Source organism: Alligator sinensis, unplaced genomic scaffold, assembly GCF_000455745.1.
Source record: "Alligator sinensis unplaced genomic scaffold, ASM45574v1 scaffold888_1, whole genome shotgun sequence".
NCBI lineage: Eukaryota > Metazoa > Chordata > Crocodylia > Alligatoridae > Alligator > Alligator sinensis.
This window is the reverse complement of record NW_005842533.1, coordinates 606,654-619,048: the sequence shown is the minus strand read 5'-3', so window position 1 is coordinate 619,048 and position 12,395 is coordinate 606,654.

The window sequence follows — 12,395 nt, the reverse complement described above, 5'->3', positions numbered from 1 at the left end:
TAGCAGCCAGTCAGCAACCAGGAGGGGAGGGTCGACCAGGACCCCGGTGCAATTGGCTTCAGGGGAACCCCTCCCTAGTCGGTGTGATCGCTGGCTCTCAGGGGGTGCACCAGTGCTCTCGGAGTGCACGTGTACCCCCTACATGTTGCCACTGGTGGGGGGCCTTCCCCCTGGCCTCAGCCTGGCTATGCCCCCTCCACTTGAGCAGGGAGTGGGGAAAAGCCTCCAGTCCCTGCCCTTTGGCAGTGGCTGGCAGGCATGCCCTAGCAGCCTTGGCACTTGGCCTGAGCCACTGTAGGCATGTGGCTGCATTTCTTAAATCCAACGTGAATGTTTGTCACTTGCTTCTCAGTTTAATCACTTGCGACTTAAACTAATCTGTAAGACTGAATCAATTCAGCCTTGGGCTTCTTGGCGGTCTGTACTTAGCCAAGATGGTCCAGATTTTAGGGAGCTAGTCTAGAAGTGTTAAAACTCCCTGTTCCCCCCTAAAGTTGTAGTGTGCCTTGGTTCCCTCTCTGCAGAATTTGAGGATAATAGCATTTCCCTCCCTCTGACAGATGTGAGAACAAATAAACTTCAGATGAAGGTGTTCAGATACTACAGTAATGGGAGTCAGATAAGTACTTGGGTATCAGTAGAAGTGCAGTATAAGTACTACTACTACATGACTAAAGAACTAACCTGTCTTTATCTCATTTGTGGTGTACATATGCCCTGACTGACTGACTGACTTGTGTAGCAGCTATTTACATGGAAATAGTTGTATCCATATTGCCCGCAAAATAACGTGTATGTTATAGTTGTCTGATCTTTTATCTTTGATGAGTAATAAGAAGATGCATGCTAAAACTGGGGCTATTATATAGCTGTAAAACTTTATAATCATTCAGACTTCCACTTGCTTTTATCTTCTGTCTTCTTCCCACCGCTGGGGGGAAGAATTCAGTTGTCAAAGGGCCAGTTATTAAATGTATGGGAAACTTTTCAGTAACAGTAGTACTGATGTAGCTGATTCTGCTCACCACCACCTGGTAGGTTTGAGAATTGCTCTCGGGCCTCCTGCAGTTTCCTCCTGCTGGGTAACAAAGATCTAACTTTCAACAAATTTATGAATGACTTCTCTAACCCTTTGACCTGATTGTAACAGGAGATATACTAATGAAAGTATTTTTTGTGGGTAGGTAGCATCAGAAGCTATAACAGGCAGCCCCACCCTGGCCATTTAGCTAGCTGGGGTGCATCAAGCTAGCCACACCTGTGTGCCTCCTGATTGTCTAGGTCGGAGGGACAGCAGGGCCCCTATTTGAGCCCAGGTGGGGGCAATGGTCTTCAGGTTACTGGGCAGGTTTGTTTTGGAGCATTAGCTGCCTGGCTCCTGTTCCATATCTCTCCTCTAACTATTGGTATGACCAGCCGTGATCAAGGTAGCGTAACAGACAGGAAGGAGATGTCATTTTCTTAGACGTGGATGTCGTTTTCTTAGATTTTAGCAAGGCCTTTGATACAGTATCTCATCCCATTCTCATAAATAAATTAAGAGGCTGTGACTTAGATGCTTACATGGTCCGGTGGGCGGCAAATTGGCTTGGGGTTGCATCCAGGGAGTGATAGTAGACAGGTCAGTATGGACCTGGAAGGATGTGGGTAGTGGGGTCCCACAGGGCTCGGTCCTTGCACCTGTACTCTTCAATGTCTTCAGCAGTGACTTGGATGTGGGTGTGATGTGTACTCTGTCCAAGTTTGTGGACGATACTAAATTGTGGGGTGAAGTGCACACTCCAGAGGGTAGGGAACGATTGCAGGCAAACCTGGACAGGTTAGAAAAGTGGGCAAAACACCACAGGATGCAGTATAACAGGACAAGTGCAGAGTGCTGCACCTAGGGTGTAAAAATATCCAGCACACCCACTGGCTGGGAGTGACTCAGCAGCACAGAAGCGGAAAGGGATCTCAGAGTCATAGTGGACTCCAAGATGAACACGAGTAGTCAGTGAGACGAAATCATCAGCAAAGCTAACCGCGCTTTATCATGCGTCGACAGGTGCGTGACGAATAGATTCAAGGAGGTGATGCTTCCCCTCTGTGGCGTGTGTCAGACCGCAGTTGGAGTACTGCGTCCAGTTTTGGGCACCGCACTTTAAGAAGTATGTTGATAGACTCGAGAGGGTCCAGAGGAGGGCTACTCATGGTCAGGGGCTTACAGGACAAGCACTATGAGGAGAGGCTAAGGGACCTGGACCTCTTCAGCCTCTACAAGAGAAGGCCAAGAGGTGACCTTGTGGCTGCCTACAAATTCATTAGGGGGGCAGCAAGGGAGCGGAGATGCTCTGTTCACCAGGGCACCTCTTGGGGTAACAAGGAACAATGGTCACAAACTGACAGCGAGCAGATTTAGGCTGGACATCAGGAAAAACTTCTTCATGGTGAGGGTGGCCAAAACTTGGACTGGGCTGCCAACGGAGGTGGTGCTCTCCCCTGCCTTGAGGGTCTTTAAGAGAAGATATGAAACACGTTTCATATCTCAATATGTAATTGTGCTCCTGAAAGCCAAGGTGTTACTGTGTGTAGCAGTGAAATGGAGTAACTTTGATAGTGCCTCTTCATCTTGAACATTGCATTCAAGTTTGGTTTGTGACTGTTTAATAAATGTTGTAGAAATTGAAAAGACTTATGAAAGGCATGTTTAAAATGTGAGCCTGATCACTGGACAGTTTTAGGTCTTATTTGCTGTACACAATGAAATAAGTTGCTTAATGTTTTGGAGACAAAGTTAACTGTCTGCTTTCTAGTGATGGTGGGCATTAAGTATTCTTGAAGGTCTCTCATCTAAGTACTGACTTGGCCTGATTCTTACTTTGCTTGACACTTCTTAGAGAACAGAATGAAATACAAAGTAGGAGAGTTGCTGGCCAAAGACAAGCCATTGCAATATTGTTTTTAAACTCAGTGGATAAATTTGTTTTATAGCTTGTTTAATGATACTTTTTAAATAGTAGAAGAAATATAAAGGGCTAAGTAACCTACAGAGAATCGCTGGCATGTGTCATCTTCAATCAAAAGCAGATCTCTGAATGAAATCCAGACACCATTGAGGTCAATGACAAAATTCCTTGTTGCCTTCAGCGAAGCTGAAATTTCACCTCAAAAATAAAATTTACAGGCAGAAATCTCTGGCTATATATTCTTACAGATAAAGTATGCTGCACACAACCTCCAAGTAGGTTGGTTAAAGTTCATGGTTTGGGGGCTTTCTCCTCTACTAGAAGGTCCATTCGAAATCTGTATGATAAACAACCATGTTCTATCAGACCTGTCAGCATTACAGCTGACCTCCAGAGTAAATGTTAATTCAAACTTGAAGTTATCCTAGTTGCTGGCCCCATCTATGTGAGTGCTTTGTTTTTATTTCTAAGACTTTTGTTACCCTCCTATAGCTGCATCAAGCTAACATTTACGATAGGCAAATACAGGTCCTACAAGACCAGGTTCCACATGAGGTGCCGTGTTTAATGTACTATTGAATAAGCTTAGAAATGGAGGCGAGCAGTGAGGTAGCGCACTTGGCAGATGACAAGGTTTATTTTGGTGAGTTAAGTCCACAGGGCGCTGTAAGGGGCCACATATGGATATAGGTAAACTAGGGCAGTTGTCATCATCTGTCATAGTCACGGTCCTGGTAGAGGTCACATAGCTGGACGCTCACGAGGTTGCTATTATGGGTCTCAATCCTTTGGACCTCTGTTCTTGACCTTCCCTTGGCCTTAGTGGGCAGTTGCACTGTTTCTTTTCTTCCCTTTCCCTTACTCACATGTTTCCTTGGCACAGGCACAGAGGCATACCTGATCAGGTCTGTGCCCTGGGCTGGTAGGGAATACCCTATGCTGCAGTGTGTGGTAACCACCCAGATTTGCTCGTGGGAACAATGATGTGAGACCCTTAATCTGCTGATGAAAAAAAGCAACTGTAGGGGCCGGTGAAAGGTTTAACCCCTTGGCTGCTGGCTACAATAACATCTCCCTCTGAGAAGGGGAGCCCCTCTGCCCTTACTCAGTGCCCAGAGCTCATGCCCCAGTTCCCCACCCCAAGTTACTTAAATGTTCACAGAAATTGGCCTGGTAGCCTAGTTGCCCACAAGCATTGTTGGACACCCATTCTTGCCTCCTGCTTGGTTGCCAGAAATTAAATCTCATGCTCAGGGTTTCATCTCGTTCATAGACATGTAAAGGGAAGACTATCTCATGTCTGCCTAATTGCAGGACCTTTTCTATCCTCCTCTGAAGCATCTGATGATGGCAACTGAGACACAAGAGACTGGATTATATTGACTATGAATCTGTGCCAGTATGACAATTTTTGTGTTCCCATTTTAGGTTTAAACAAAATTTGTGAATGACACTGCTGTAAAAGTGCTAGGCATTGAGGCAGTTTTTAAATTCAGTCATCCTACCAATTTTATTTTATTATTCCAATGGTGGTATTTTAGGTCAATCTGACTAGAAAGTAGTCTAGTTTTCCTGCTGGTGTAGAGGCGGATACAAAATTTAAACTGAGCACCATCAACAGTGAATAGTAAATTGCATTTAAACTATTTTAGTTTTAATAAAGGAAGGTAAGAATAACAAAGGTAAGAAACCTAAAAATTAAATTAAGTGTGTGTATAGGGGGAATTATTGAGGTGTGAGAACTGGTCTGGGTAAAGCTGAATCATTTCTTCGTTATTTGGCCCATAATTTGTATCTAGAGTCTCCCTTTCCTATGCTCCTGCTACTACTTTGTTTCCTGGCTTAAGGACAGACATTCAAAAAGATTGAGCCTGAATTGATTCAATCTTTGCTGGTTAGTCTAACCTGCAAAGCTTGAACTGATTTGGAGGTGGATAGACATTCCCGTTTCATTCCAGACATGCAGGCACATGCCTGCAGTGGCTCAGGCTAGAACCGGGGGGTGCTAGAACAGCCCTCCCTTCCCTTCCCCATTGCTGACCTGAGCGGGTTGTGTGGTCAGGCCCGGGCAGGATGCTCTGATTAGGGAGGGGCAGTGGCGACATGTAGGGAGTGCACGTGTACTCCCTGAGAGCGCTGGTGCACTCCCTGACCAGCCATGCTTTCTGCTTAGGCGACGGACAGGGGGGGCAGGCAGGAGTGCCAGTGCCCCCCTGCGAGCGCTGGCCAGGGAGTGGGAGCACCGCTTCCAGGTGCACCACGGCTACTTTGCGATCGGCCAAAGGGGGAGCCCCCCATCGGCGAGACTGGCTGCAGGAGAGACCTACTTCCCCCCATCAGGGTGAGATTGGCTGTGGGGGGACCCCCCCGGTTGCTGACTGGTTACTGGGGGGGCATGTGGTGGCACCAATCGCCCACAGGGAGGGCTTCCCCACCCCCAGCAGCCCAGCAGGGAGTTGGTAACACAGTGTTTATCACCCCTAACTCGGTGTTTATCAGCCCATTAAGAAAACAAGCAGCCTCTCTCATTAGTTCAAGCTCTTCTTAAACAACCTTTTCCAAAGAAGGAACGGAAGGATGTTACCAGCAGCCAATTAGCAGCAGTTGATTAGCTCCAAAAAGCCCTAAGCCGACACTGGGCTGACTGTCTTTGTCCTGTCTCCCACAGCATGGACTGTAGCCAGCATGTGGTCTGCTAGCTAATGCTGAGAGGTAGGTGTCTGTGTAAGGCAGAGATGGGGATCCTTGCTTCAGCAGGGGGTGGGGTGGGGTGGGGTGGGGAACAGGAGGAAGCCAGGCAGACCCCACTGTACATGCAGTCTCTCTGCCGGAGTTGCAGTCGGGAAGCAGAGGGGAGGGGCCAGCCCAGCTCTCTGGAGCAGAGAGCCCCACCCAGCCCAGAGAGCATGCTGGGCTGCTGAGGGACTCTGGTTTAACTTAAACCAGGAAGGGGTCTGGGACAGACATTGCATAAACCAGTTTGACCCAAATCAGTAGTGTCTGATACGACATTCAACCAGGTTTATCTCAAACTGGTTTCAGCCATTTTCAAACTGGTTTATGTGCACTGAATGTCTGTTCTGTTACAGATTTAAACCAGTTTCTGATCACTTAAACCCGTTTATGTGTAATGTCTGTCCCTAGCCCTGGTGTGCACTCCCACATGAGGTTCCACTAATGATATTTTGCCTTCTGTGTTAACTGGAGCTCAGAATGGGGATGGAAACCTTTACCCAGTAACTCCTTTGGTGGAGGTTGTTTGAACGCTGTTATTCCCTCCCATGAGAGAAGTACTTGGGTCAAGCTATTTCAAATCCTCCAGTGAGCCAAACAAGTGAAAGACATATTTTCCTTCCAAAAGTCAGGAGGGGAACGCTTTAAAACCTCAACTTATATTTCTCACAACTCTGTCCTGATTCTATCCTTCATCATCACCTATGTACCATAAGTGATTTTAGGGACTGAGCTGACTATAAAAAGGGGAGGGAGGGAGGTGGTTAGGGAGCTGAGTGGAAAATCAGATCAGTAATATGGGAACTAGTATCAAAACTTTGTGTATTCAGTTTAAAAAAAAAAAGTACTTCACCAGAAATATCATGAGGCTGAGATGCTAATTAAAAGTAGTTGGAGAGGGAATCTACATATTAATAAACTGAATTCACTTGCAAGCAAACATTGAAAGTGTAAGCTATGCAATAACCCAAAGGCTTCCCCAGAGGTATCTGAGCAGAATATAAATGAATGCCTGCCAAAACAGCCTACTACTGACACTGCCTAAAGCTGTGAGGTTACATCTCTAGTAGTAGAAAAGAATGCATTCTACTACTGAACTGCATATATTGTAAGAAGGTGGTGGTTCAAAACACGGGCTTCAAAATTATGGTTTCTTTTTAATAAGTACCTCGACAGCAATGAGGAAGTAGTAGAGAGCAGTATGAAAGACTAACAGTAGGGTACATCTGCATGATTTCTGCTCCACTTTATCTTTCGCCAAACACTGTTGCTGCAAACATTCCAGGAATACTCGAGCTCTACAGAGACTCAATTCCTAAGATGAATTGGTGTTCAGTGCTACTTTTTTTTTCAGCTGACATGGTTGGCTGCTGAAGTGATGTGTTTTTTATAAAACATGTTCTCTAAAATGCTTTGGGATTCCCCTGGGTCTATTTTTAAAAATAATTTTACCATTGTTGTGAAGAAGAACATTAGTTATGACATCACCCTCAGCCACTTTCTTGTTTTCAGTTTAGAATGTTTAAAATCCATTGTCAGCCCAGAATATCTTCTGCTGCTGCTATGAAATGATAATTGTAGATTGTGGTAAGGTCCAAAGGCTCCAATAAGGACTAAGGCTCTGCATACTGGCCCCTGTAAGGAGATAAGGTCCAAGACTCAAGGCGCTTGCATACCATCTGGAAAAGGCTAAAGGTGTAACGGAAGGGGGTCCAAAATAAACACTCAAAGTTGTGGCTGGCAAAACCATGTGCTGGAGGTTGGTTGAATAGATCTCATCCTTGTTTCCTAATGTGTGTGTGTGTGCGTGTGTGCGCGCGCGCACGCATGCGTGTGCATGTGTGTTTCCTAATTAGAACTAAGTTCTCCCCGTAGCCTGTCCTATGTATTTTTGACACACACATCACTAGAGCGCCCGCTAAAGCTCAAGTCAGTCAAAAAGTGGGGCTTTGAGTCGTTTCTTTTAGGAGAAGAGACATTTCTGTTTAGAAGCCCTGCTCTCTGCAAATCCATTCATCTGATGAAACAGGCTGTCACCTACGAAAGCTTTTATGCCTTCCTGAACAAGTCAGTCTCTAAGGTGACCCCCTGCTCTGCTTTCTGCTTGTTAGAAGGAAAAACGATGATAGTCAGGTATTACTTTATGCAATCCTGTCTATTTACATAAAGGACTTTCCACCCGAACAACAGAAACAACCTTTTCTTCCAGTTCCAAGTTTCTTTCCAGCCAGCACTCTACCCAGAAGGTTTTCTTGACTTTCTCTGAGGGCAACATTACCAATACTTCCTTCATTCCCCCCCGACTTTCAGCTACATTTTCTGTCTTGGTTTTGGCTTCCTTTGATTTGCAGACTCATACAGCTCTATCGAACAATGTTCAGGCCCTGTTTTACTTTCAGAACCCCAAGAAACCCCCCTAAGACCACATCTCTTTACTCCTACTCTTGCCTTGCCTTGCTGGTTTATAACAGGTGCAGTGGCTTCTATCATTTAAATTCCTCCCTCATTTAGCCTGAACAGAAGGCCCACCAGCTTCAGGAAAGTTTCAAGCTGTACATTGATTGGACATGTATTCCTCGGAAACCCTCAAACCTCTAGCTTAACAGTAGTATCTGGATTCCATTGCTGGTAGAGAAGTAAGAGAAAAGAAAGAAAGGGCTAATATTCCCTCCGTATGAAATAAAATGGCTCCTTCAAAAGGACAAAGTGCATAGATAATTCAGTCTGTATTTCTAGAAAAGAAGGCTGAGTATGATTTCACCTTTTTAAGCATGGAGTATACCAAAAGCAGTGTGCCCAAATACTATGGAGAGCATACTGAATACCATTTCCATTCAGTGCCCTTCAAATGCTTACCATCACCTTGATTAATCTGGATTCAGCTATTATCCTGGTTTCATAAAGAGGCTCAGAAAGTAAGACTTGCCTAAAAACCATACAAGTTGAGTACAGATGTGGAGATGATAATCTTTGTGCTCAGGTGCTTGCCTTAGCCACACTGTACATGGGACAGGCTCTAAAGGGTTGTGGTTCTGGGAGCAAGGAGAGATGTCTCGTATCTAGCAAGAACCTATGACCAGGCTCACTTCCTCCAATACAAATTTGTTTTCTTGCCCTGCAGGCCCGCCATTGTTCCTGCTACACAGATCTACTTTGCCGAATAGTTGAATCCCCTATTCTCAATGCCAGCAACATTTTTTCACCCCAGAACCTTTGATTCATTATTCAGATCCTTACTATCAGCAGCCTCAGCTCAACACAGGTGTGAGACTATCTGTGTAACTGGGCTGTGCAAAACGGCAGCGTTCTGTTTCAACCATTGTTTCGATGGAACAGCATTTCGTTTCAAATTTTGTTTCGATTCGAAACAGCCGTTCCATTCTGTTCCATCAAAACGGCGAAACTGTTTCGATGTTTCTCCTATAGGATATAATGGGGAAGGACAAAATAGCCTGTAACTTTGTCATTTCTGGCTTGATTTGGATGAAACTTGCAGGAATAGTAGCCCCATCTGAGGGCGCTTGTTATCCTAGCTAGCTACTGTGTATTGAGCTGGTCCCTGAGTGAATCGTGATTGATTGTGTAACACAGTAGCTAGCTAGGATAATGAGTTAATGAGCAAGGATTAACACCTAGGAAACCACAAACTAAGGAGAGGAAAAAATCAATACAGAGCCAGGAACTGCTTCTGCCCCAAGACAGAGACAGACAGTTGCACAAGCACCCATGTCATGAGTTTTGCCTGTCAGCAGCCAGAGGTGCAGGGCCCCAGAACCCAGAAGCCCTGCACCCATCTCCTTGACAGCTGACAGGCTTCATGGCCTCAGCAGGGGCTAGCAGGCCTGCAGCTTTCACCCTGCTGCTCCTTAACACACGCAGGGTCACCCATGTCACGAGTTTTGCTTCTCCACAGCTTGAGGTACAGTTCCCCCCAAACCCCTGCACCTTGAAATTTGGCAGGCTTTGTGGCCTCAGCAGGGGATAGCATGTCTGCAGTTTTGACTCTGCTGTGGCTTAATACATACACATGACACAAGTTTTGCTTTCAAAAGTTTGGGGTGCAATTTCCCTGAACCCGCTGCACTTGGCAGGTTTCATGCCCTCAGACGGGGCTACCATTCCTGCAAGTTTCATCTAAATCAGGCCAGAAATGACAAAGTTATAGGCTGTTTCAACCTTCCCCATTATAGCCTATGGGTGAAACGTCGAAATGGCAAAATATTTTGACTTGCCTCGTTTTGTTTCAAGGCTGTTTCGACTATATCTATTCCATTTCGATTTTTGCTGTTTTGACCTTGAAATGGGTCGAAACAGCTTTGAAACAAAACTGGTGGTGAAATTTCACACAACCCTACTGTGTGAAAAAGTATGAGTCACTTTTGATGTTATGGACTCCGTTTCTGATGACAAGATTCAGGGCAGATTCAGTCTTTTCCATTTTGTGGCCAAAATCAAACAATGTGCAAGAAATTGAAATGTGACTATCAAGGACTATACAAAATAATAACTGAACAATGCTCTTCTGGCTGAACAAAGGGAGTTATTGGGCAAGTACCAGTATAGAAATGAATCTCCATGCCCAGGTACTCACACTGCGGTAGCAAAATGGGGATGGAGAACAGGAAAATACAATAGGAGAAAAAAAGGATGGTAAACTGCCTTTAAACGGAGATCTGCTTTTGTGATGCCACTGCCAGAAGCCTGAGCAGAAAAAAAAAAGGTTGGGGGGAGGCCCTGGAGAACACAAGCTAAAAGCGCTTCGGGAATTATGAAGGCTCTGGAGGAGGGAGATTTGCATGCAGGTAGTAGTTATTTTTTCCACGGATCTGTAAGTAGCCTGCATTTTCCTATGAATAAAACATGCATGTATGTGTTTGAGAAGTGTTACCTGGAAACTTGCAGGTTGGCTATTGATAAATGAGGCAAGAAACAGGTCTACAGTCTGACCTTTTACTATTTTACCCCCAAACATGAAAACAAACGATTATCCCAAAGTCCATCTGGCTACCAGTGACAGCACAGCATGGGCTACACATGCTGGCTAGGCAGACTCAAGGGGGAGGAGGGTGGTATCCAGGTTGGCAGCATTTTTTGTATTTTCTAGGTTCTCCAAATTTCCCTCCAGCTTATATCCTATATTTTATAGGTGGCTTATTCTAAATATCCTAATAAATGTTGGTTAGTTGGTTGGTTTTATTTAAATGTCTCTGTTTCTCTGAAACATTGGAATGCATCAGACTTCTTGTGGACTAGGAAGGTGTCAGTTAGTTGGGATTTATGTCTTTGGGGAAGTAAAAGGAAGGTTTTTTTCCTTATCTCCTTTCCTTTGCCATTCTGGACTGATGTTCAACATTGTCTTGTTTCTTCTTTATCTTAGTTTACAGTCTGCTCTGACAAGGCTGTTTTGTTTTTGCAACGCATCTAAGCATCTTAACAAAAATACCAATTCTAGCAAAATAGTATCTTTTGCTTACATCAGTCACTACTACTAACATTTTAAGATAAAGCTATGATATAGTATACATTTGAATGATTTAATGTATGGTCTTCCCTGATAATGTCTCCTTTCAGGCTTTGTGCTCTGTTTAATTGGATCTCATTACTGGTGTAGCTGGAGATGTTGATGGCTTCCTTTTACTTTGCTGACCAAAGTTGTCACTTAGCCACAGTTCTGCAACTTGGCCCAGGCCCCTTGAAAATGATCAAGGCTGGCAACAGCCTTCCTGCCAAGCCCTGTGTTTCTTATGTTAACTGTAACACGGATCACAAACAATTGAACTATAAACTGGAGAGCCCATGCAAGTAGAGTTAGAGCACTAGTCTTCATACTTTGGAGAGCTAGGCTGTGGGGAAGGATACCAGATAGGAAACATGCACCCTTAGAGTGTGCAAAAAGTCTCGGCTGATCCAAGTGGGTTTAAAACACAGAACTGGGAGAAGGATGAGTTGAAGATGACTACTGTGTGACAAGCAGGCTAGTAGTGGTGGTATCCAGTGATCAGAAAGGGATGCACATGGGAGGGTTGTGTCTGTTATCTTCCAGTTTGATATCCATCCTCTATCTGGCCTAGCCTTCCTACCTGACACCTGGTAGACCTGCACGTGCCTGACTGCAGCAGCAGGCAGTGGCATTAGAGCCAGGGCGGGCAATTACTTTGGGCAGAGGGCCGCTTACTGAGTTTTGGCAAGCCATAGAGGGCCGCATGATAGGCAGCTGGGGCAGATAAATGTTAATTTTCTAAATTTTAGAAGTAATGTTTGTATTGGTAATTGGGGGGGGTTATGGGTGGTGGTGGAAAGTGGTTGACTAAGTCATGAGGAGGGCTATCCAAAATTGCTTTATGAACTCAAATAAAATAAAGGTATAGCAAGTCCAGCAATCTTTGTAACTAACAGGAGGTAGAAAGTATATCTGACAATAGTAGAACTTGGATTCTTCATAGACTAAGGTCCTAAAGCCCCTTATAAAAACGAATGGATTTACAAATTTGCCCGGGAGGTATATATAGCTGCAACAATCAGCTGTATGGACCTGCTGAGATGCTCTAGTTGAGTTACTGCAGCTTTTATTTTAAAGGGCAGTTTATCTAATTGACTGCATGGACAGCAGTGGTGCTTCAGCAGAGCAGAGAAGTAGTGCCCTTTGAAGCAGCTGAATGGCTCATCCTTAATTTGGCAGCTTGCTGTGAATGAAGCAGATCCAAACTGCTTGGATAT